We start from the raw sequence: 22,864 nt of genomic DNA, 5'->3' as shown, positions 1-22,864 counted from the left end.
ATGGTCGGTGTCTTGAAAGGAGGATATAAGATGGACGTCAACGAAAGAAAAACAAGGATAATGAAATGGAGAAAAATTAAAACGAGTGATGCAATCAGAATCAGATTAGGGAACGAAACAAAGTAGCAGATGAGTTGTGCTGTTTGGGCAGCAAAATAAGAGAGGATATAAAATGTAAATTGCTAATGGCAGGAAAAGCGTTTGTGAAGAACAGAAATTTGTTAACATCTATAGAATAGCATGGAGATGTGCATCAAATCATTATTCGGAGTGAAGACCACAACAACAACAGTAACAAGATCTGTCTAACGTAATAAAGTGAAGCACCTGCAGCTGTCGTTTTTTGTTTTTTTATTATATAGCAACTAGTTTCGGTGTCTCAGTATACCACCTTCAGGCCTTAACTGATGCTGAGGGGGCGAACGCCTCTCGTATACACGATCCCATCAGTGGCCAACATCTACGAAATGAGTTTTGTAGAATACTGTAAAAGCGATGTTTTGTCTGTGTTGGTACTTGGTGGCTGCAGACACAACAACGCCTTTACGGTATTCTATGGAAGCCAGTTCTTAGATGTTGGCCACCGATGTGATCGTGTATAGATTGTAGTTCATCCCATTAGGGTCGCTTAAGGCGTGAAGATGGTCTACTTAGTCACGGAAACTGATTGTAATGTAATAAAACAACATCAAAACGATGGCTCCAGGTGTTTCATTTCGTTACGCAAGTCAACGGCTGAAGTCCCGCAGATCGCCGATCACAGGGATCGACATACAAAATTAGATCTGTCGAAGGTTAGTCAAGGAAGAAGCTTCTAAGAAATAAGAATATACGAGAAGCAATGGAAATATTTAACTTATAACAAAGGAATAAACAGGAAGAAATGAAGACAACCTCTTAAACAAACGGATGAAGACAGGCATCTAGTCATTGTCAACAAGATCAAGTCCTCAGGAAAAAGAGTAGCTGGAAGACCGTGAAAGAGATGGTCTTAAAAATGGAAAGTCGGAATAGGCATGTTGCCTAAAGATCGAACTGAAGACGACGAGGAGAAGAAGAAGAAAAAGACGGTGTGGTGGAAGGAGTGGTACCACCACTGCTCGCCCGATGTTCTACTTGAGGAAAGCGGTGCACACATCATTCAACCGGTTGCTGACAGCCGTCTCTTACATTCCATGGGGCAACAGGTAACAGCAGATCCCCATAAGATTTCATTCTATTAATAACTCTATTGCACAACCTTGTACCTGGAAAGGTGATATTTTCTCACATACAATAAGCCGTCTGTTTTCAGACGACTTTTCGCTTGCCTCTGAATAATATTAATCCTCTACAAAGCGCCCTAAACAGAAAGTAGTCACTTACGAATGGAAATTCACTGAACACGCCTAACACAATCAGGTGAAAATGTGTTAAAGATAACAAAGCACGAATTATCAGTGGAAAAAGTACTTATTATCAGAAGATAAACAAATGAACGTAATCATTGAAGTTTTCTCACCGACAGGACCGCAACGTTTGCTTTGAGGGAATTAAAGTAACCATTGAATAATTCATTATTTGTATATACATTTTCATCTTCGATGTTAGCGTCGTAAAACTAAAAGTTGTGTAGTTTGCATGGGGGCTTAATTAAATAGAATGCAAATAATTTTAATTTTAGCCGCTGTCCGTCCGGTTACGCAGTCTCGTAACCGGTTGGCCCTGACTAGTATTACTCCGCAATATGACTGCATAGAATAACAACGAAGAATGGAAAGAAATTTGCGTTAACACAATTAATTAATTAAGTCCCCAGCAACTATAAAAGCTACGAAACAAAAACTACGGAACAACAAAGCACAAGTGTAACTGTTCTGTGTGTGGAAGTGTGATTCAACGTACACATCTGGCACGGTTCTTCCTCAATAAGACAAGGTATTTTAAATACCATTTACACTGAATTAATTAATTAAAAAAAACTGAAATACTATAATTGCACATAGAAACCCGAATTACAGTCTAATATATGAACACAGGCCAGATGCTTTGTTGACTGAACCTGTGACCAAGAGGCATTGTTAGTTAGGAAATTTAAAATAAAATAAAAAAAATAAAAAAAATATTTTTTACCTTCGTATATATTGACTAAAAATACACTCTGATCATTACAACATCTCCATTCGAACAACATCTGCTGTCTAGCCCATCAAAACAATTGCACACGACATGGCCTCAAATAGTACAGCTATCAATATCCTCTCAGCAAAGCACTAACCACCACCACTTCTGAACAAGCACTGCCAGTGGAGGCGGCGGAATGCTCTTTGGCGCAATCTCTGGCGCTGTGACTCAGTGTAGCCACCTTTCAAGTTCTCCAAAAGCTGCACAATTAACCGAAGGAGATGTAATTCTCGGAAATACTGACATGTCCTTGAAAGTGGAGCATTAGCTTAAATACAAAAACAAAAGGTTGTGACTAGAGCCGGCGTGTTATTAGCAACTTATTTCTAAACCAAAAGCAATAATCACGGACAGCCCACGACGATTATGTGTCTGTTTATAATGTTTATTAGTACAAAAGAGACAAGAACGCACACTGTAACTTAGCGAAGATGCCATGTCACATGATTCACTGTGTTCCACTACGTATCTACAGTTACTGCTGCAATGTACCTCATTCAGAAACTTCTTAATCTATCACATCACAATGAAGAGATTTTGTACTTGAAAACTTTAGCTACAGTATTCCTAGGATGAGTCACAACTGTGACAATTTCACTTGCATTGTCCGGTACACAACCTCACGTCTTATGATCTCTCACTCAACGATTTTGCTTTCGATATGCTGTCTAATGTTCCCTATTTGTACAGCACAGTACGTAGTGCGCTGTACGACAGTGTTTCATAACGACTTACTGCTAAAGTAACATGGTCATAGCACTGACTTTACACAACGGTAAGTGGTGATGATTCCGTGAATAACCAATAAACGTCTTTGACTGTGTCAGATCTTCACAGATTACCGCAGCTCGAATCCTTTCCTACATGCAATGAATGATCCGTGAGTTAAAGTGACACAAATGTAATCCCCATGTTTCACGATATTTCTTTTTTTTTTCAAAATTAGCCTTTTGTAAGTATGATACTTGAGCGAGCAGTACAAGGTAAAAACTGTGGGGGAAGACAGAGACTGCAATATCCGACAAATAAGTGAGGATGTTATGCCCAAGTGCTGCTCTGAGGTGTAAAGTTTGGCACAGGGGTTAATGGCGGGCCGCATAAAACCAGTCACAAAACTAATGAAAAAGAAAATTTCTCACAGAAGCAGAAACAAACTCTCATACAGCACTCAGCACAGAATTCGATGCGGATATCAATGACATTAGAACGAATTCCTCACTTTTTCGCTGAATCCAAACTGCAATGATGTTTCGTGGTAAATGAAAACTGCGACCTATAAGTTCTTTTGTCCCACTCAACGAAACACCACAGACTCTATAATGAACATATTCCAAGACTGGAACTTTGTATCCAGAGCTGTATCTTATAGTGTGCGACCGGTACCACTACATTTCCCTCCCTCCTCCTCAACGCCCCCCCCCCACCCCCCACCCCTTTTGTGTTTCATTTTCTCGGGGTGTATGTGTGAGAAAGTAACGTACTGACAAACTCTTCTTGGTAAATAAGCACTCCGAATTAACCAATAAAATATCTCGGTGGTGCACCGCGCCACTGAATGACGCCGCCTCGCTTGCTGAAACAATCCGTGGCGGAACACGCTAGTTTTCTTTGAATATTCTCTATTTTCTCTATTAATCCTGGCTGGTAATTCCCGCGGTTACTTTTGGCCATCCGACCAACGCATCCAGCACGCCGATCTCAGGCACGTCGTTTCCCACTGGCGTACAGGGCCCGCTCACCGGATCTAGTAGCTGAGATCTTCCCCAGAGGCCGGGTTCCTTCGTGTGTGATATAAACCGGCGGACCTTTGCGGTTTATCCGTGGACCAGGACTACGGTGGCTGCTCGGGACAATTTAGGAACAAAATGGTGCCAGGAACCAGCAGTTTGTACTCTATGTACGCATATATATTTCTCGAAAAAAATATCTTACAAAAGGAATAAAAAATGGATTGGAGGATTCCAATATACCAGACATATGGATCCAATTTTTAATCGTGGACATTCCTCCAGGAATCACGAAGGCTCGATATCCTAGGAAGAGGACGTTCTTGATCGACTGTAAAATACAGTAATTCGAAACACCTGTAAAATAATGGACACAACGCAGTTAAGGATAAGATAATGATGAACATAGTACTTTTTATCATCACTCAGGATAGTGGTGGTTTATACAGTACGAAGAGCGTTCAATAACTAGTTATTTCATTGCTGAAAGCAGCTTGGTTTTATTCACTATTCCAATACACCATATTATTCCTCATTCTTTTGGCTACAAAACGCTATTTTTCAACATAGTCTCCGTTCAATGCAACGGCCTTAACTCATTTTACTGGCAGGGCCCGCACGTCCTCTACTGGTCGAAATTGGAGCCAACGTCTTGTTGCAACCCATCATCCACGTCCGCAACTCGTGGTCCGCTGGCTAGCGGCATGGTAGTTCAGGGTGTTTGGACAGAGGGCTGGCTGGCAGTTCTCTGTAAAAAAAAAAAAAAAAAAAAAAAAAAAAAAAAAAAAAAAAAAAAAAAAAAAAGAAAGAGTAAAGGACTCAACGACGAACTTCAACGGATATCACGTAACGCAACCACAGACCAAGTGAAACCAACGATAATGAACAAGATGTATTAAAAATAAAAGTGGCTAGCGGTGCTGCCTCTCGATCACGAGGTCTCGGGTTCGATTCCCGCCCGGGTCAGGGATTTTATTCCACCGGGCGACTGGGTGCTTATGTTGTCCTCATTTAATCACGATTAGGGAAAGCGGCGGGACTGGCAGTCCAAAGATTAGGAATTTGTATGAGCGCTGATAACCCTGCAGTTCAGCGCCTCACAAACCAAATGTCACCATCATCCACTTACTGCTTCCCGATGACTGCATCCTTCATTGGACCAAAGAAGCCGGGAGGTGCGAGACCTGGGCTGTAGGGTTGATAAGGTAGAACAGTCCAATGGAGTTTCGTGATCTCCTCTCGAGTGCGCAGACTTGTGTGGTGCCAGTTGTGCAGCATGGTGTTTAAATGTGACCCGTCGGTCACCTCGAATAAGTGTGTCCGAACGTCCCAACACTGTAGGAGTCAAAGATGTGTGCGGCCGGCTGGATCGGGCAGGTTTGAAAGAGTTTGTTGCGATGATGACAGACCGCTCGCACAACGACTCGCCGTGCTTTTGTTCGCTGCCCGGTCTCCGTAGAGTCGTAGACATTCTGCAGGCGCCTGTGAATATCTGTGATGCTATGTTTTCCGCCAAAAGAAACTCGATGATAGCTTTCTGTTATAACGTGCCACCGCTACAAAGCCATTACGTTATACAGCCGCCACCCATCGGAGCTTCGTGAAACTAGAGGGACTGAAGTGGGAACATTCCACGATGTTCCACAATTTCCGCAGTCTTTCAACCGAAATTGGACGAGAAAAAATATGTTACATTCAATCACTATTGGTTTCCCCGTCTTAAGCTCACTGTAATTAATTAAAGAGAATTTTACAACCTGTAATATTGTGCTAAATGAGAACACACATAACTTCAGTTCGATTTCCAAAAATAAGATGAAGCGTAAATAAAGCAAATGCAGCACAAGAAAAAGTAGAAAAGGCAAAAACTACCACGAGTATACGTGTAACAAGGTTTGGAAAATATGTAAACAACAGGCACAGAAGATGCTTGGTAAATAAAAGAAATAAAAGCGAAACGCGTCTGACGTAAAATTCTTTTTCATTGATTGCAGTAAGCTTAGGACGGAAAAACCAATAAAAATTGATTTCAGCAGCTGATGCAGAAGATAGCCATGCAGACAAACATATTATGTGTTGCATTACTTAGTGAACGCCCTTGGTACTTGTATTTCATCCCCCACTTTTACTCTTATTTCAAATGCCTACATTTTTCTTAGCTCTTTTCTGAAATTATTGAACGTATTTCAACTCTTCTTTTGCAACGACAAGAAAATGTGTATTTTTGTCAACAAACGCGTCTCGTTTTGTTGAACTAAAACATGATCAGTGGTCTGTAGTGAAACATATCTACAATATGGCTTGATTCCAGATATGAGAAGAGTTCGTTACAAAAGGTGTTGATTTTTCTTACCATACGAGTATTTTATGTCCGAATTTAGCTCACATCTCGAAACTGCACGTTTTTGAGACGCCCCCCTAGCTCGCTATTATTTCTTGTAGGTGGCTGCAAAGACGGATTCAAAGTAGCTTCAGAAATTATAAGCCAACAATAGACAATATGGCCACACAAATGAAGAATTTCTTTTCTGATATTTTGTTTCAACTTTTACACCATCTTGGTTCATAGTTGGAATGCGGTCTAGAAATGCTTCAACCATTCCTTAGTACGCCGTACTTTTACATTCTTGTTCGTGTAATATTCATGTGTCAGTTTTCACAAACAAAGTTGTAAGTAGGCTGTTTAGGTTTTTTTATTGGTAACGCCACCTCTGTATAAAAATCACTGGCTGTGCTGTTGCAGTCTGTGTCTAGTTTGCATTGTTGTCTGCCATTGTAGTGTTGGGCAGCGGCAGCTGGATGTGAACAGCGCGTAGCGTTGCGCAGTTGGAGGTGAGCCGCCAGCAGTGGTGGATGTGGGGAGAGAGATGGCGGAGTTTTGAAATTTGTCATGAAGGTAAATACATTGTTTGTTCTCTATTAATATCTTTCATTTGCTAACTATCCCTATCAGTAGTTAGTGCCTTCCGTAGTTTGAATCTTTTATTTAGCTGGCAGTAGTGGCGCTCGCTGTATTGCAGTAGTTCGAGTAACCAAGATTTTTGTGAGGTAAGCGATTTGTGAAACGTATAGGTTAATGTTAGTCAGGGTCATTTTTTTGTAGGGATTTTTGAAAGTCAGATTGCGTTGCGCTAAAAATATTGTGTGTCAGTTTAAGCAGTCATGTATAAATTGTTTAAAGGGGACGTTCCAAAGTTTTCCACGACACAGTTGGTCGAGTTATTCACTACGCTTGTAGCAACTAAAACAGGCCGACAGCCGAAAGCCAAGGAAAAATCTCAGACTTTCTGGATGTAGCCCTTCACAGAAATCAGCACGCGTGTGCTCAGCTGTGTTGGCCGGAACGCCAGTTCTAAGAACTGCAGGTAGGTCCAATCTCCACTGACACACAAGCCAGACCAGCGGGTTTTGCAGAATTCGGAAATCTCGTGAGCCGTCGCTAAAATGCTCTCGTGTCTGGCCAGCCAGTGATCCCAGACTGACGCGACACATTGAAGAAGGAAGACTTCATTATTTCTTCCGTGAATGGATTACGTTTACTTGGAATTCGTCCTTCAAATGTCAGCTTAACATCTGTCTATACAACAATTTTCTCTGTGGAGAATAGATGAAGCCTAATCTGGCAAACTATGCGGGAGTTGAGAGCCTCAATGAGGGCACGTTAAACTATTCACACCTTTTTTGCGGGTCATCAGCTTTTTCGTTTGATGCGGCCCACCACGAATTAATCTTCTCTGCCAACGTCTTCATTTCAGAGTAGCGCTTGCACCTAACATCCTTAATTATTTGTGGGATATTTTCCAGTCTCAGCCGTCCCCTAAGAAATGTATCCTCTGCAGCTCCCTCAAGTACCAGGAAAGTTATTCATTCACGTCTTAACACATATCCTGTCATTCTGTCGCTTCTTCTGCTGACGTTTTCTACATTTTCTCCTCGCAGATTCTGCGAAAAGCTTCCTCCTTTCTCATTAGTCCACCTAATAGTCAGCATCCTTCTGTACCACCACATTTCAAACGCTGTGATTCTTTTCTTTTTCGGTATTCCTATAATCCATGAGCAACTTCTCCACTCCGAACGTACGTTTTCAGAAATTTCTTCCTCAAATTAAGGCCGATGTTCGATACTAGTAGATCGTTTTCGACAAGAAGCCGTTCTTGTCTGAGACAGTCTGCTTTTTATGTCCTTTTTGTTTCGTCCGTCATGTGTTAATTGCTTACAAAGCAGCAGAATTCGTTCACTATGTAATGTTGATGGATTAAGTTGTTCTGAAAGCGGTGCTGATATTCAAGACAATTAAAGCGGGTAAACAGCTGTGAGCTATCTGGAGAAGTTAACCTTGCATTACTGAGCAACTGTTTCACCAGGTATCCAGTCTAGCTTACCAAATTCCCAACCAGACTAACATTAATTATAATCTTTTAATAGTCATCTTACGACAACCGGTGAAATGTGAGTTTGTAGTCTTGCGGAACACATCAAATATGGAGCCAAGATTGGGAGACTGGATACAACATTGCATTCATAAAATAACGCACGAAGAACGTTGAAACATATGCAAGAGGAAATTAACCACAACCAACCGATTCAATTTTCACCCAAAGAAGTTACGTTCGTAGCGCAATCCTGTCCGTCATGAAACTACCACTCACTGGTATTCTAAATTCATACCAACTCTCTGTGAAATCTTCCAGAAAAGGATAGCTGAGGGCTACTTTGATGATTACACCACATGCTTCACGTGGTCAACTTGGTTTACCCAAAGACTGTAACTCCACAATAATTTTGATAGTTAAAATAAATTACATCGAAACGCAATTTACAAAAGAAAAACCTCGAACCGGTTACTATCGTCTTACCATTAACCTGATGTCTAACATTCTGCGTGGTGTCTGTTTGTTCTATGTCGTGTCTCCCTACCACTTTCGCGCAACGATGCTCTGAGCGTGTTTTTTATGGAATTGGCTAGTTTGATCCTGGGACCTGTTGCTGGTAAGGAGGCGCCAGACCACACATGACATGTAGAATTCAGAAGAGTTCAGTGAGACTAACGATGATATAACCAAATATTTAATGATTTCAGCGTCAGCTCCACTGCACTCCCTGTAAAAGAATCTTAATACTAACTAAATTTAGTGGAAGGGGTTCAAGGCTTTCCAATTTTTAGTTAGCTGGTAAAATAACGTCGAAAAAGCAGTTAAGTTTACCGTTGGAAATTTTATTCTACTCACAAAACATTGTTTATAAATTGATCTATACTGTTCTTCTGGAGGGCTCTATCTTTTAACATGGGCTGGGGGGTGATCCTAACGTAACAGAGACGTGAAAAGTCTCACACTAAAACTTGCGGGTGGTGTAGCCCTTTTTGTGTTATCGTAAGATCTATACTGCTCTTCTGGAGGGCTCTAGCTTTTAACATTGGCTGGGTGGTGGTCCTGACGTAACAGAGACGCGAAAAAGTCTCACGCTAGAACTTGCGGGTGGTGTGGTCCTAGCGGTTAGCTGGCGACGTGGGTGTACGTCCGTCCCTTATCGTAGGGCCTTCCAGCTTAACACGGTTCTGCTCTCGGCTCTGCTCTCGTTTCTCCCCTCGGAACTGCGTCTGTCTCACGGTGGGAAGGTATGACATGCATTTAGGCATTCTTGTGTTAGTCTGTGGTATTCCATTTGCTCACTCGTTACTCGTATTTCTTTGGTTAATTTAATGTCACGATTTATTCTGAGCTATGTGACATACTACTGGATTTGCTTATCATGTCAGGGTTTTCATGGAAGGTGTTGGATTTGCCTGACACCTTACAGATGGGTCAAACAATTGTATAAGCACGTGGTATTGGTCCCACAAAGTACATCCCATGGGGGTTGAACATAAAGAAAAGTTGCTGTATTGAAAAATATTGTCAAGACGAGATGTTATAATGTCACGCACATTAGCATTTAAGATTGATGATCTTAGTTAGAGTTACTGATCAACATGTGGTTCCACTTTACTCACAAAGTAGTGACAAAGCAACTACCGGAAGATATTCTGAACTTCACACTTGAATTACGCTGTGTTGCAATTTAAGATAACATTAGATATTTTAGATCTAAACCTGAAATAAAGGTGATTAAATTTTCAGTTAGGCTGAACTTAAGAAATCCATTGTCCTATGGACTTAGCAGAGACGCGCTTAGCCGGAGATCTTACCACTTCAGACGCTCGCTGCTGGCTTGGGCCCCTACCGAGGGTTCCTCACAAATACCAACGGAAGTGACCAGAGAGGCAGCTTCCTATACCAACATGACAATGGACGGACAGGACCATACTAAGGATAGAAACCTCTTTGCTTTTAACAAGTGTAGCTACCTGTTCCGACGTTGGTCCTACTGTTCTCTAGCAGACAGGCATGTCTGCTACCATTAAGCATGCAACTAGAAGTACATTTGCTCATTCATTCTTTCACACAGAAGGGAAGGGGGATGACAGTATCTTATCATATACAGTATATAAAAGAAAGCAGATGTAGGCTCCGTATGAGACTGTGTGACATGAATTACATATGAACTGTGTTTTAAAGTGTAGTAGTGTGACAGATCGTTCTTGTGTATGTGTAAAAGTAACACGTTCCACTGCTCAGTCTCCTCCCAGATAGTGTCAGAAACACCACATTAAATTTAGAAGTGGAATGTATGCCGTGAATGACAACAGATTTAAGAAATTAACATGAGAGGAATCCAACAGAGACCTTTCAACTAGTCTATTGCGTGGTACCCAATTTTGACGATAAGTTTGTCTGTAGTCTCATATCTGCTACTACTCATTAATTTCGTTTTCCTTTCATTTACTCTCGATCCATAGGGTGTGCGCATTACACCTCATGCTATTCAACAGGCCCTGGAATTCTTCTTCACTTTCCCTGAGGATAACAATCTTATCATTCATATCCTTTTACTCTGTATTCCTTCCCACTGCTGAACATCGCTTTTACTTCCGTCAGAGTTTCTTCGATGTACAGATTGAACAATAGGTAGTAAAGACTACGTTCTTGATCTACAGTCTTTCTAACAAAAGCACTTCTTGGATTCTAATTCCTATTTTTCCCTCTCGATCCTTGCACATATTCACATTATCCGTCCTTTCCCCTAGCTTGCAGCTGTTTTCCTGAGAGTTTAGAATGTTATTCACCAGTTTACATTGTCGAACACGTTTTATAGGTCGACAAATCCTATGAAAGTTAATTTTTCTGGAATCTTACTTTCGTTATCAAGCACAAAGTCAAGACAGTCTCTCTGTCGCCCTTGCCTTTCCTAAAGTCGAGGTGATCGTCATCTCACAGATCCTCAGTTTCCTTTGCCATTGTATTGTACATGTCGTTCTTGTCAGCAAGTTGGATGCGTGAGATGCTATGGCGTTTTTGCGGTAGTTCCCGCACGTATCTGCCCACTGACCTATTAGTACTGTATTTGGTCAATGGTAGCTGTGGAGCTGGCACCTACAGTATAGTATCATTAACAGTCTAGTACCTACAAGCTTCCAGGTTAAATGACTTTGAGTTCCAATTTTTCCGACTATGTATTGATTCTTGCGCACTTTGGGCATGGTAAATACACTCCTGGAAATTGAAATAAGAACACCGTGAATTCATTGTCCCAGGAAGGGGAAACTTTATTGACACATTCCTGGGGTCAGATACATCACATGATCACACTGACAGAACCACAGGCACATAGACACAGGCAACAGAGCATGCACAATGTCGGCACTAGTACAGTGTATATCCACCTATCGCAGCAATGCAGGCTGCTATTCTCCCATGGAGACGATCGTAGAGATGCTGGATGTAGTCCTGTGGAACGGCTTGCCATGCCATTTCCACCTGGCGCCTCAGTTGGACCAGCGTTCGTGCTGGACGTACAGACCGCGTGAGACGACGCTTCATCCAGTCCCAAACATGCTCAATGGGGGACAGATCCGGAGATCTTGCTGGCCAGGGTAGTTGACTTACACCTTCTAGGGGCACGTTGGGTGGCACGGGATACATGCGGACGTGCATTGTCCTGTTGGAACAGCAAGTTCCCTTGCCGGTCTAGGAATGGTAGAACGATGGGTTCGATGACGGTTTGGATGTACCGTGCACTATTCAGTGTCCCCTCGACGATCACCAGTGGTGTACGGCCAGTGTAGGAGATCGCTCCCCACACCATGATGCCGGGTGTTGGCCCTGTGTGCCTCGGTCGTATGCAGTCCTGATTGTGGCGCTCACCTGCACGGCGCCAAACACGCATACGACCATCATTGGCACCAAGGCAGAAGCGACTCTCATCGCTGAAGACGACACGTCTCCATTCGTCCCTCCATTCACGCCTGTCACGACACCACTGGAGGCGGGCTGCACGATGTTGGGGCGTGAGCGGAAGACGGCCTAACGGTGTGCGGGACCGTAGTCCAGCTTCATGGAGACGGTTGCGAATGGTCCTCGCCGATACCCCAGGAGCAACAGTGTCCCTAATTTGCTGGGAAGTGGCGGTGCGGTCCCCTACGGCACTGCGTAGGATCCTACGGTCTTGGCGTGCATCCGTGCGTCGCTGCGGTCCGGTCCCAGGTCGACGGGCACGTGCACCTTCCGCCGACCACTGGCGACAACATCGATGTACTGTGGAGACCTCACGCCCCACGTGTTGAGCAATTCGGCGGTACGTCCACCCGGCCTCCCGCATGCCCACTATACGGCCTCGCTCAAAGTCCGTCAACTGCACATACGGTTCACGTCCACGCTGTCGCGGCATGCTACCAGTGTTAAAGACTGCGATGGAGCTCCGTATGCCACGGCAAACTGGCTGACACTGACGGCGGCGGTGCACAAATGCTGCGCAGCTAGCGCCATTCGACGGCCAACACCGCGGTTCCTGGTGTGTCCGCTGTGCCGTGCGTGTGATCATTGCTTGTACAGCCCTCTCGCAGTGTCCGGAGCAAGTATGGTGGGTCTGACACACCGGTGTCAATGTGTTCTTTTTTCCATTTCCAGGAGTGTATTTAAGCAAGGAAAGAAAAGGCGGTCATGAAATGAGTACACATTAGGGGAGAGTCAAGAAGTACGGATTGGTTTACAGTACCGGCCAGTACGTGATTTCCCTTACCGTCTTCAAATGGCAGAAGTGTACAGTAAGCAGAAGGGAGAATGTGCAGTAGAGTCGCATACCGTTTCCTTCTCTTCAGTGCTTTGTCTGCTGTAAGTGCTTGATTGTGTTACTGTAGCTCTTACCGCACGGAGCAAATGTTAAGGCCTGTGGTCTCTGTTTTTATGGTAAGTGATGAATTTAGTTGCTAGATTTCGATTATGTAACTTAAGGAATGGCATGCGACAAACGTTTCGTTATGATGTCTATAAAGGAACGTACAATGTGATGTATCCTGATGCGTGTTCGGCGTGCAGTACCGCCACCCTCTTGTCCTTCACTATCGGCCAGAAGTAATTTCAATTTTTAAATTAAATTTTGTTCTTCTTACTTCTTTTGCGATTGAAATGTAGGGAAATGACAAGAGAATAAGAGGAAAGTATCCCAAAGAGTGCGTGAAAATGGCTGTGAGCGAAGTTATGTGTAACAAAATGACCACGAGCGAGTGAGCTGATGCACTTTCAACGTTTAGAAAAGAAAAATATCGCCACCGGAGAGAAGAGAGTAATAGCAGAAGAAGCAAAGTAAAGAAAGTTGAAGAAAGCTGAACTTAAATCGGGTGTTCGAAAATGAAACAGAGACGCAGAGTGGCCACAGAAAGCCAATTACAAAGCGAAGAAGTAATGAGTCAACACATGACTCTGAAAAGTGTATTATGTGTTTGGAGCTATTCGAAGAAGATTGGGTGTTGTGTAAAAAGTGCAGAAGCAGGGCGCATGTTGGATGTGTGGGTCACGAGAGTATTTTGTCAGTACAACGAAATCTAGTCCAGAGTTTCAAATTTTAGTTTTTTTATTCACTCGATGACTAGTTTCGGACCGAAAGCTATGTTCAAATCATCGTGACATAGTCAAAAATAGTATTTCTGAAAATGTAGAAACCATTTCAATAGTGTGCAGCGCTTTAACTGTTCGTTTGCACATTTTTGGCATGGTTTTTACATTTTAGGAAATGCTATTTTTGACTACGTTACGATTATTTTGAAACAGGTTCCGGCCCGAAACTAGTCATCGAGTGAATAAAAAATAAGTGAAATTTGCAACTTTGGGCTGGTTTTTCGTTGTACTGATTAAATGAAGTTTCTGACCCACAGCTATCCCAGCACGTCTGAAGTTAGAGAATATCCCGTATTTTATTTGTGATCTCTGTAAAACAGTGAGTCAAACATTGATGAAATGAGCTGAAAGAGAAACAATAGGTTCCCCTGCTTACGTGTTCCATTATTATTCAGTAGTATCAGTGCAGTGTACCATCAACAGCTGATATTATCACCGCAACTCGTGGTCTGTCCGCAGCTCGTGGTCTTGCGGTAGCGTTCTCGCTTCCCGCGCACGGGGCCCCGGGTTCGATTCCCGGCGGGTCAGGGATTTTCTCTGCCTCGTGATGACTGGGTGTTGTGTGTTCTTCATCAACATTTCATCATCATTGACTCGCAAGTCGCCGAAATGGCGTCAACTAAAGAGGACTTGCATTACGGCGGCCGAACTTCCCCTCATGGGGCCTCCCGGCCAACAATGCCAGACGATCATTTCATTTCATTATCACAGAATAGGAAATGGCCGATATTGCAAGGCACTGTCTGAAAGCCTTGTAATTTGAGCACCTTCACTTTCCATTTAATTAAGTACTATACATATAAAATATAAATCATTTCACTGTGCTACTCATAGAACACGTCATGAGATAAGAGAACGGTATTCCGATTAACCACAACAGTTACACAATAAACTCAAAAAACCTAAGCCGGCCGATACTACATGGTTCTCCCCCACATTCAGCGTATCAGTCTTCTGAAGAAACCGCACTCTTCGAACGCCTGCTGTTTGCATGAACAGTGATAGAAATTATTTCGACATTTTCAGACATTCACCTTTTCGGCCGAGTGGCTCATCGATCAAGTGCCACGTTAGCAGCTCTGGAAGGGTCCGTTACGCGACAGGTGGGGCGCGCCTGATGGAGCGTGGCGCTCCATCTGAAGGCTATCGAGAGCCGCGGCCCACCTGCTGAGCTGTCCGGCCGCAAGACGGATGCGCCGTCCCCAGGGCCGGTCTGTCACGTTGCCGACGGTAGCGCGCCCCGCCCGTGTACATACAAGTACGCGGCTGCAAACACAGGTGCGTCCACATCTGTTTGTCCGCACCTGACAATCAGGCATCATTAACAGCCAGTTCACAGACGCAGGCAAGATCTATTGTAATAATAGCATTCTTTCAGAGACCAGTAACTGTTCTCGTTCTCCAGATGCATTTCGCAACTTCTACTATATTATCACTCTGTCCACAAGTTTATCACTCACAACATCGTCATGAGGTTTTTTCCCCCTATAATGCAAAATCAGTAACCCAACGTTCTACATTATTTGTTCACCTAACCGTTCTGTGTCCTTTCAAATTTTCATCTCCATCCAATGTCACTAACCACCATAATTATTTCACTATATCTTCATAAACATCTGTCCTGCCAGTCTTTCCTTCGGAAATAATGAACGAGCTGGTACCGACCATCTGCTTTAATCCACGACGTAATCAAAATAGTGAAAGCACACCATTATCAAAATCTACTACACTACCGGCCATTAAAATTGCTACACCACGAAGATGACTTGCTACAGACGCGAAATTTAACCGACAGAAAGAAGATGCTGAGATATGCAAATGATTAGCTTTTAAGAGCATTCACAAAGTTGGCGCCGGTGGCGACACCTACAACGTGCTGACATGAGGAAAGTTTCCAAACAATTTGTCATACACAAGCAGTTGACCGGCGTTGCCTGGTAAAACGTTGTTGTGATGCGTAGTGTAAGGAGGAGAAATGCGCACTGTCACCTTTCCGATTTTGACAAAGGTAGGATTTTAGCCAATCGCGATTGCGGTTTATCGTATCGCGACATTGCTGCTCGCGTTGGTCGAGATCCAATGACTGTTAGCAGAATATGGAATCGGTGAGTTCAGGAGGGTAATACGGAACGCCGTGCTGGATCCCAACGGCCTCGTATCACTAGCAGTCGAGATGATAGACATCTTATCCGCATGGCAGTAACGGGTCGTGCAGCCACGTCTCGATCCCTGAGTCAACAGATGGGGACGTTTGCAAGACAACAACCATATGCACGAACAGTTCGACGAAATTTGCAGCAGCATGGACTATGAGCTCGCAGACCATGGCTGCGGTTACCCTTGACGCTACATCAAAGGCAGGAGCGCCTGCGATGGTGTACTCAACGACGAACCTGGGTGCACGAATGGCAAAACGTCATTTTTCGGATGTATCCAGGTTCTGTTTACAGCATCATGATGGTCGCATCCGTTTTTGGTGACATCGCAGTGAACGCACATTGGAAGCGTGTATTCGTCATCGCCATACTGGCGTATCACCCGGCGTGATGGTATGGGGTGCCACTGGTTACACGTCTCGGTCACCTCTTGTTCGCATTGACGGCACTTTGAACAGTGGACGTTACATTTCAGATGTGTTACGACCCGTGGCTCTACCCTTTATTTGATCCATGCGAAACCCTACATTTCAGCAGGCTAATGCACGACCACATTTTGCATGTCCTGTACGGGCTTTTCTGATACAGAAAATGTTCGACTGCTGCCCTGGCCAGCACATTCTCCAGATCTCTCAGCAATTGAAAACGTCTGGTCAATGGTGGCCGAGCAACTGGCTCGTCACAATACGCGTCACTACTCTTGATGAACTGTGGTATCGTGTTGAAGCTGCATGGGCAGCTGTACCTGTACACGCCATCCAAGCTGTGTTTGACTCAATGCTCAGGCGTATCAAGGCCGTTATTACGGCCAGAAGTGGTTGTTCTGGGTACTGATTTCTCAGAATCTATTGGTCCAATGAATACCCGTTTCCCATCTGCATTTCTTCTTGGTGTCCAAATTTTAATGGCCAGTAATGTATAAACAAAATACATACTCTAATAATAATTGGTTATCGTCATCAACTTAGAACCTAAGTGTCACTTCCAACATAACCTAGACCTCTGACAGTGCTACAGGTAAATCACCACAACATACCATAGAGTGCGGACAATTTGCCAGTACATGTGCAGTCGGAGCTGGAGGGGAGGCAACAGTAGCAGTGGCGAGGGCGGGCCAGGTGCAGCGCATAGCTGAAGCCTACGCACAAACACAAATTTTGTATAATTTGTAAGCTACAGCTAGTGAACCTGCGAACCATCCTATTGACAGATTACGTCACTACGAATGGTAATTCGACAGATATAGACGCATGAAGTCACTTGGTACTCCCGCGTATCGAAAAAGAAAAGGTCGAATAAATAAAGAATGAATCGGTAAAACCAAGTCCAACCAACCACTGCGAGAAGGTAATCTCATGAAACAAAAACTGACCAGTTGCGAGTAGAATTCGTCCTTTTAGAATTTCATACTGTAACGTTCTTTTAAAAGTTTATGTTTGTTAATGAATAAGAAATGCGTAATATTTGTGTCATGCAAATTTACTGTGTGATTTGCTGTAGAGCAATGACTTAATCAGCAAAACTAAAAAAAACAATTTTCATAATGAAATCAGTCCTTCTGAAATTCACCCAGTCTGGTGAGCTCCAAGTTCAAAATGGTTCAAATGGCTCTGAGGACTATGGGACTTAACTGCTGAGGTCATCACTCCCCTAGAACTTAGAGCTACTTAAACGTAACTGACCTAAGGACATCACATACATCCATGCCCGAGGCAGGATTCGAACCAACCTCTCGGCGACACCGGCCGGCGTCAGAGATGTGCTTAGAGTCTCGGACTGATAGTTATCAGCAATTGAAGCAGCTGAGACGAGGTTTCTAAGGTCATTTCTTCGATTAATGTTAAGAGGCAGAAGGTGAAGTGGATGTAAGACACAACTGAAAGTGAAAACAATAAAGACAGAAGAAAAATAATGGTTCAAATGGTTCTAAGCACTATGGGACTTAACTTCTGAGGTCTAGAACTTAGAACTACTTAAACCTAACTAACCTAAGAACATCACACACATCCATGCCCGAGGCAGGATTCGAACCTGCGACCGTAGCGGTCTCGCGGTTCCAGACTGTAGCGCCTACAACCGCTCGGCCACTCCTACCGGCAAGCACCAAGTTCTATGGCCCCGTGCAATAAACTGATAAAATTCCCTATGCAGATAAACAATGAAATATATTTCTCTTAGCTCTAGACTCTCAACGGATGTAATCTTGGTATTCTGTTCTCTCCACAGTAGGCATAGAAAATATTCAGTCTTGGCACAGCGAAGTGAAATGTCGGCCGTAAAATAGCTTCATACAAATAATATCAGTAGATTAGCTGATGAATGAATAATCTTACAAACGTTCAGTGAAAAGACTGGGTATTGGGTCAGCGCTGTGCAAAGCTGCCCACATTGAAACTGTTACAAACACTAATACTTTTCTGATTCTTGCACATTAATATTTTTCTGACTCTGATCGAAAAAATGATTTTTTTAAAAATATTCATTGGATTTAAATAAACACGATATGGAATTGGGTGAGGTTCTGATAAAGGGATATGCTAAGACCGGATGCTTCAGTTTGAAAATTGTATTCAAAATAAAGTTTCTCCTTCAGGAAATCTGATATGAAACATTTTACATTAACTTCAAAATCAGTTAACTTCTTAACTGTTTTACAGTTCTCACTTACTGTCATAATTAAAAACATCTGACATCATTTGACAAAACAGATTCCAAAATCTAACTTTTCTGTACGATCGTTTGACACAATAGATTCCAAAATTTAACTTCTCTGTATGAGGATTACAAAACACACAAAACATTACAAATCAGGTATACCTAATCAAACTATATATTAAATCTGCTGGAAAATACTTGGTTCCTACATTCAAGGGTCGGCACTGTAAAAATTAGCGAAATCCACATTGCGTTGCTGCATACTTAAAACTAAATATACAAAATTTCATTACCTTACAAATTTGTTCCAGTTGCTCTACTTTTGAGTTACGGTATAATTCATCACTTCATTTTATAAAAACTGTATTATGCTGCTTCCATAGACCAACAACTAAATTCTCACAACTCGCCACTAGCTTTAAGCCTTACATCCTGCCCATAACAGAGTGCAACGGCAACTGCTAACTGCGTTCCGCGCGACCCTACTCAACAATCGATTCTGCCACTCAGGCAACATCTTTGGTTCAGTTGTGTGAAAAATACAATCTCTTCTACATATTACAATCGTTTCAGGTCATTTTTCTTGAATTATATAACAAAATCGGGCTCCATGTACAAGTGGACCCCTCACATACAAACTTAATTACGTATATAAACAGTCCATCCATCGAGTGGCTCGTGAATCTCGACTATTTTTACCTGTTATCGATATTCAAACTGGCGATAGATCGGTTCCGGGAATTGCAAGGCACTAGAGAAACGCTTTAATTGCAAGTCATAAGTAAGATGACACATGAAAAAAGAAATAATTTCTGATTTCTACCTTTACTTGCTCTGTGAAATCTCTCTCTTTGCCAAATTCCATTATTCTAGGTCATAGAGAAGTACGTTATAGGTTTTAAGAATGAGTTTGCGAATATCTAGATACGTGACCCAAATTGTCGTATCTTCTGATTGCATTGATTTAGCAGTTTATAATTATGACAACGCTAAGAGGCTATAGATCTTAGTACGTGACGTAAAATTTCAGCTTAATACATTTTTTCGTTAATGAGTAAAAGGGGTCTTACAAACGGACGCACAGACAAGACAGTCGGATAACATTTAAAAAAAAGTTTGCCATCATGTAATTACTAATCCACAAATTGCTTTCTTTTTCTTTACTTGTACTGCGCAACCTTTCAACGGACAGGCAGAAAGTCCTATAAAGGTTCCGTTTCTACTTGTTGTGGTATGGAATCCTAAAAAAGGAGTAAAAATGTGACGCAGAGGAAAAATACGCTTACTGGGAAACCAACAAAAAGTTTTCAATACTACCCAAGTATAAAATTTTCTTCTCCTTCTGCCTCGTGTTTCTTGGGAAGTAGCTATGTTTATTCTCTCCCCTGGAAAAGCTATTGTTTCCCGAAACCCTCTTTAGTTCACTGTTTAATCATATTTGCCTATTCTCACGTTAAATTAATGTCATTCTATGTAATCATGGCAACGGCCTTGCCGCAGTGGATACACCGGTTCCCGTCAGATCACGGGAGTTAAGCGCTGTCGGGCGTGGCTGGCACTGGGATGGGTGAGCATTTGGGCCGCCATGTGCTGTTGCCATTTTTCGGGGTGCACTCAGCCTCGTGATGCCAATTGAGGAGCTACTCGACCGAATAGTAGCGGCTCCGGTCGAAGAAAACCACCGTCACGACCGGGAGAGCGGTGTGCTGACCACACGCCCCTCCAATCCGCATCCTCACTGAGGATGACACGGCGGTCGGATGGTCCCGATGGGCCACTTGTTGCCTGATGACGGAGTGCTGCTGTGCTGCTTTATGCAATGATAAATGTTTCATCCTCTGAACTACATTGCGCGAAGGCTGCGGTGCGATGCTACGTAGTAAAGAGACAGTAACAAATATGCTTGTACAACTCAATCACGATATTATTGCACTTTACAGAGCAGCCTGCAAACCTTGTCAGCATCCAGCGATGTTGCAACGTTTAAGCTACTATAAGAATTTGTCAACAGTGCCAACAGGAAGATATAGCTCCCTGTGCTACAATTCTAATGCTCCTGGTACTTAAAATGCCAGGGGAAGAGCAAAGCTCGATTAAGTGACTGTATCCCTACGTGCTACTCCGCAGAATATGGAAAGCTCAGCTTCTAAACGTGTATCACTTTGTACCTCTATGCGTACTAGTCTGAATAGCGGTGCAACTAAACGTGTGGTTGTGATACACGACTCTGCTTCTTGTAAACTGTTCTCCTATTCTGTCTAGATGGTAGTTACTGACCTGCACAAGTATTCAGTACTCTATCCGCAACATTTTAAATAATTTCCACAAGACATACGAAGGACATTTTATTGTTAATTTATATATACCTGCATAGTAATTAATGTGGAATATCTCAAATGTTTACCGACGGCGATTTATCATTTCTTATTGTGTTAATGTTGTATATTATACTAACAGCGTGCATCCTGCGTTCCAGTTTCGTCTTGTTTACTCGTTAACGTACACTCTGACTGTAAATCTTATTTTATGTCGAATGAGTCCTTTGTTAATTCTACGTTACATCGTACCAGAGTCGATTAGCTCACGAATTGTCAGAGTCAATTGTAAAATGACATCTGTGATCAGCTGGCTTAATGCGAAAACTCCGAAAGTCGATAAATTAAAAAAAAAGTATTATTGCACTTGGTTTCGCGTGGCCGTTATCGTAAACACGAGTAACGTTCCAGTAAACAAGTACACATGTGACTAAAGAAAACGCATCGCACTGTGAATGATTTCAAGACAGCTGTGCCTCTACTGTCAAATTGTTCAGCGTGTCCTCGTGAAATATCACGATAAAAACAACGGTAAGTCGACCGAAGTGCCCTCACTCCCAGGTGCGATCATATTGAGGTCGACCAATAGTGTGTGTGTCGGCAGGCATCAGTCAATTGAGGTGGCCGCCTCTTCGGGACATAAGGATGGACTCGCCCAGAACGTGACTGCTTTCCTGCACCAGGGCCTCGGAAAATGCAAGCAAGATAAATATAGTATAGCAATACTAGCTCCGTCATTATCTACGTTCGGCGTCAACGTGTAATAACCACTTACAATCGGCAGATAGCAGTAGGGGGACGTGGGAATCAGTGCGGTTGTTTATTCTCATGTATTGTTCCACCTTAGTCGCACATTTTTCATTAGATTACCTGTTTCGACTACTCTGGATCATCTTCAGATGTAAGTAGTGGAGTCAGACGGAGAAGATATCTACCAACAGGACAACGCAACGTGTCACACAGCTCGCAATGTGTGTGCGTGGTTTGAAGAGCATCAGTATGAGTTTACCGTACTCCCCTGGGCACGATACTTCCCGGACTTAAACTCTCTATCGAGAACCCGTGGGACCATCTCGATCGGGCTATTCATGCCATAGACCCTCAACGGAGAATCCTAGGGTAGTCGATCCTGGCACTGGCTCCACGTCCTCGTGGGTACCTTTCTGTACTTCACTGGGTCTTTTCCAGCACATCCGAGATGCAAAACGTGGTTATTAAGGCCTTTCACGGGCAGTCATATCAGTACTATTTTCTATTTGGCTCTGAGCACTATGGGGCTTAACTTCTGAGGTCATCAGTCTCCTAGAACTTAGAACTACTTAAACATAACTAACCTAATGACATCACACACATCCACGCCCGAGGCAGGATTTGAACCTGCGAGACCGTAGTGGTCTCGCGGTTCCAGACTGCAGCGCCTAGAACAGCTCGGCCACTCGGGCTGGCTACAATGCACTGTTCTATCTCTCTTTGCACACGTGTGACATTATAAAACATAACACTTTTGTCAAAAGTAATAGGCGATGTCGAGTATCAGTAGTTTCACCCAGCTATTACGTCTTTTGCAAGCGTTTCTTTCCTCGTCTATGCATTTTAATTGAACGTCGTTGTGCAACTGTACTCGGGAGGATAGTGTTGTGCGAAAGTACTGTGATGCGACCACAACTGTTGGTTCTATGATTGCACTAGAAGAAGGCTTATCAAACTAGAACAGATGAAATATAGTTCACATAAATGAATGAAAGATTTACTTTGGCAAAATTCTTTGCCACAGGAATATTGGATAATTTTAGCTGTCATGGACTAGCAAAGCATCACTTGACGCACTAATTAACAAACTCTTCTCTTGAGGTATG

The 22,864-nt window shown here is 43.0% G+C and overlaps 1 pseudogene; it reads left to right on the top strand.

Annotated features, from left to right (window-relative positions):
• Nucleotides 1-20,174: 20,174 nt before the first annotated feature.
• LOC124803704 lies at nucleotides 20,175-20,292 on the top strand (annotated as a pseudogene).
• The last annotated feature ends 2,572 nt before the right edge of the window (nucleotides 20,293-22,864 follow it).

Source organism: Schistocerca piceifrons, chromosome 6 (assembly GCF_021461385.2).
Source record: "Schistocerca piceifrons isolate TAMUIC-IGC-003096 chromosome 6, iqSchPice1.1, whole genome shotgun sequence".
NCBI classification, from domain to species: Eukaryota; Metazoa; Arthropoda; class Insecta; order Orthoptera; family Acrididae; genus Schistocerca; species Schistocerca piceifrons.
The sequence above is the reverse complement of the archived record's forward strand: the minus strand, read 5'-3'. Positions and strand labels throughout refer to the sequence as shown.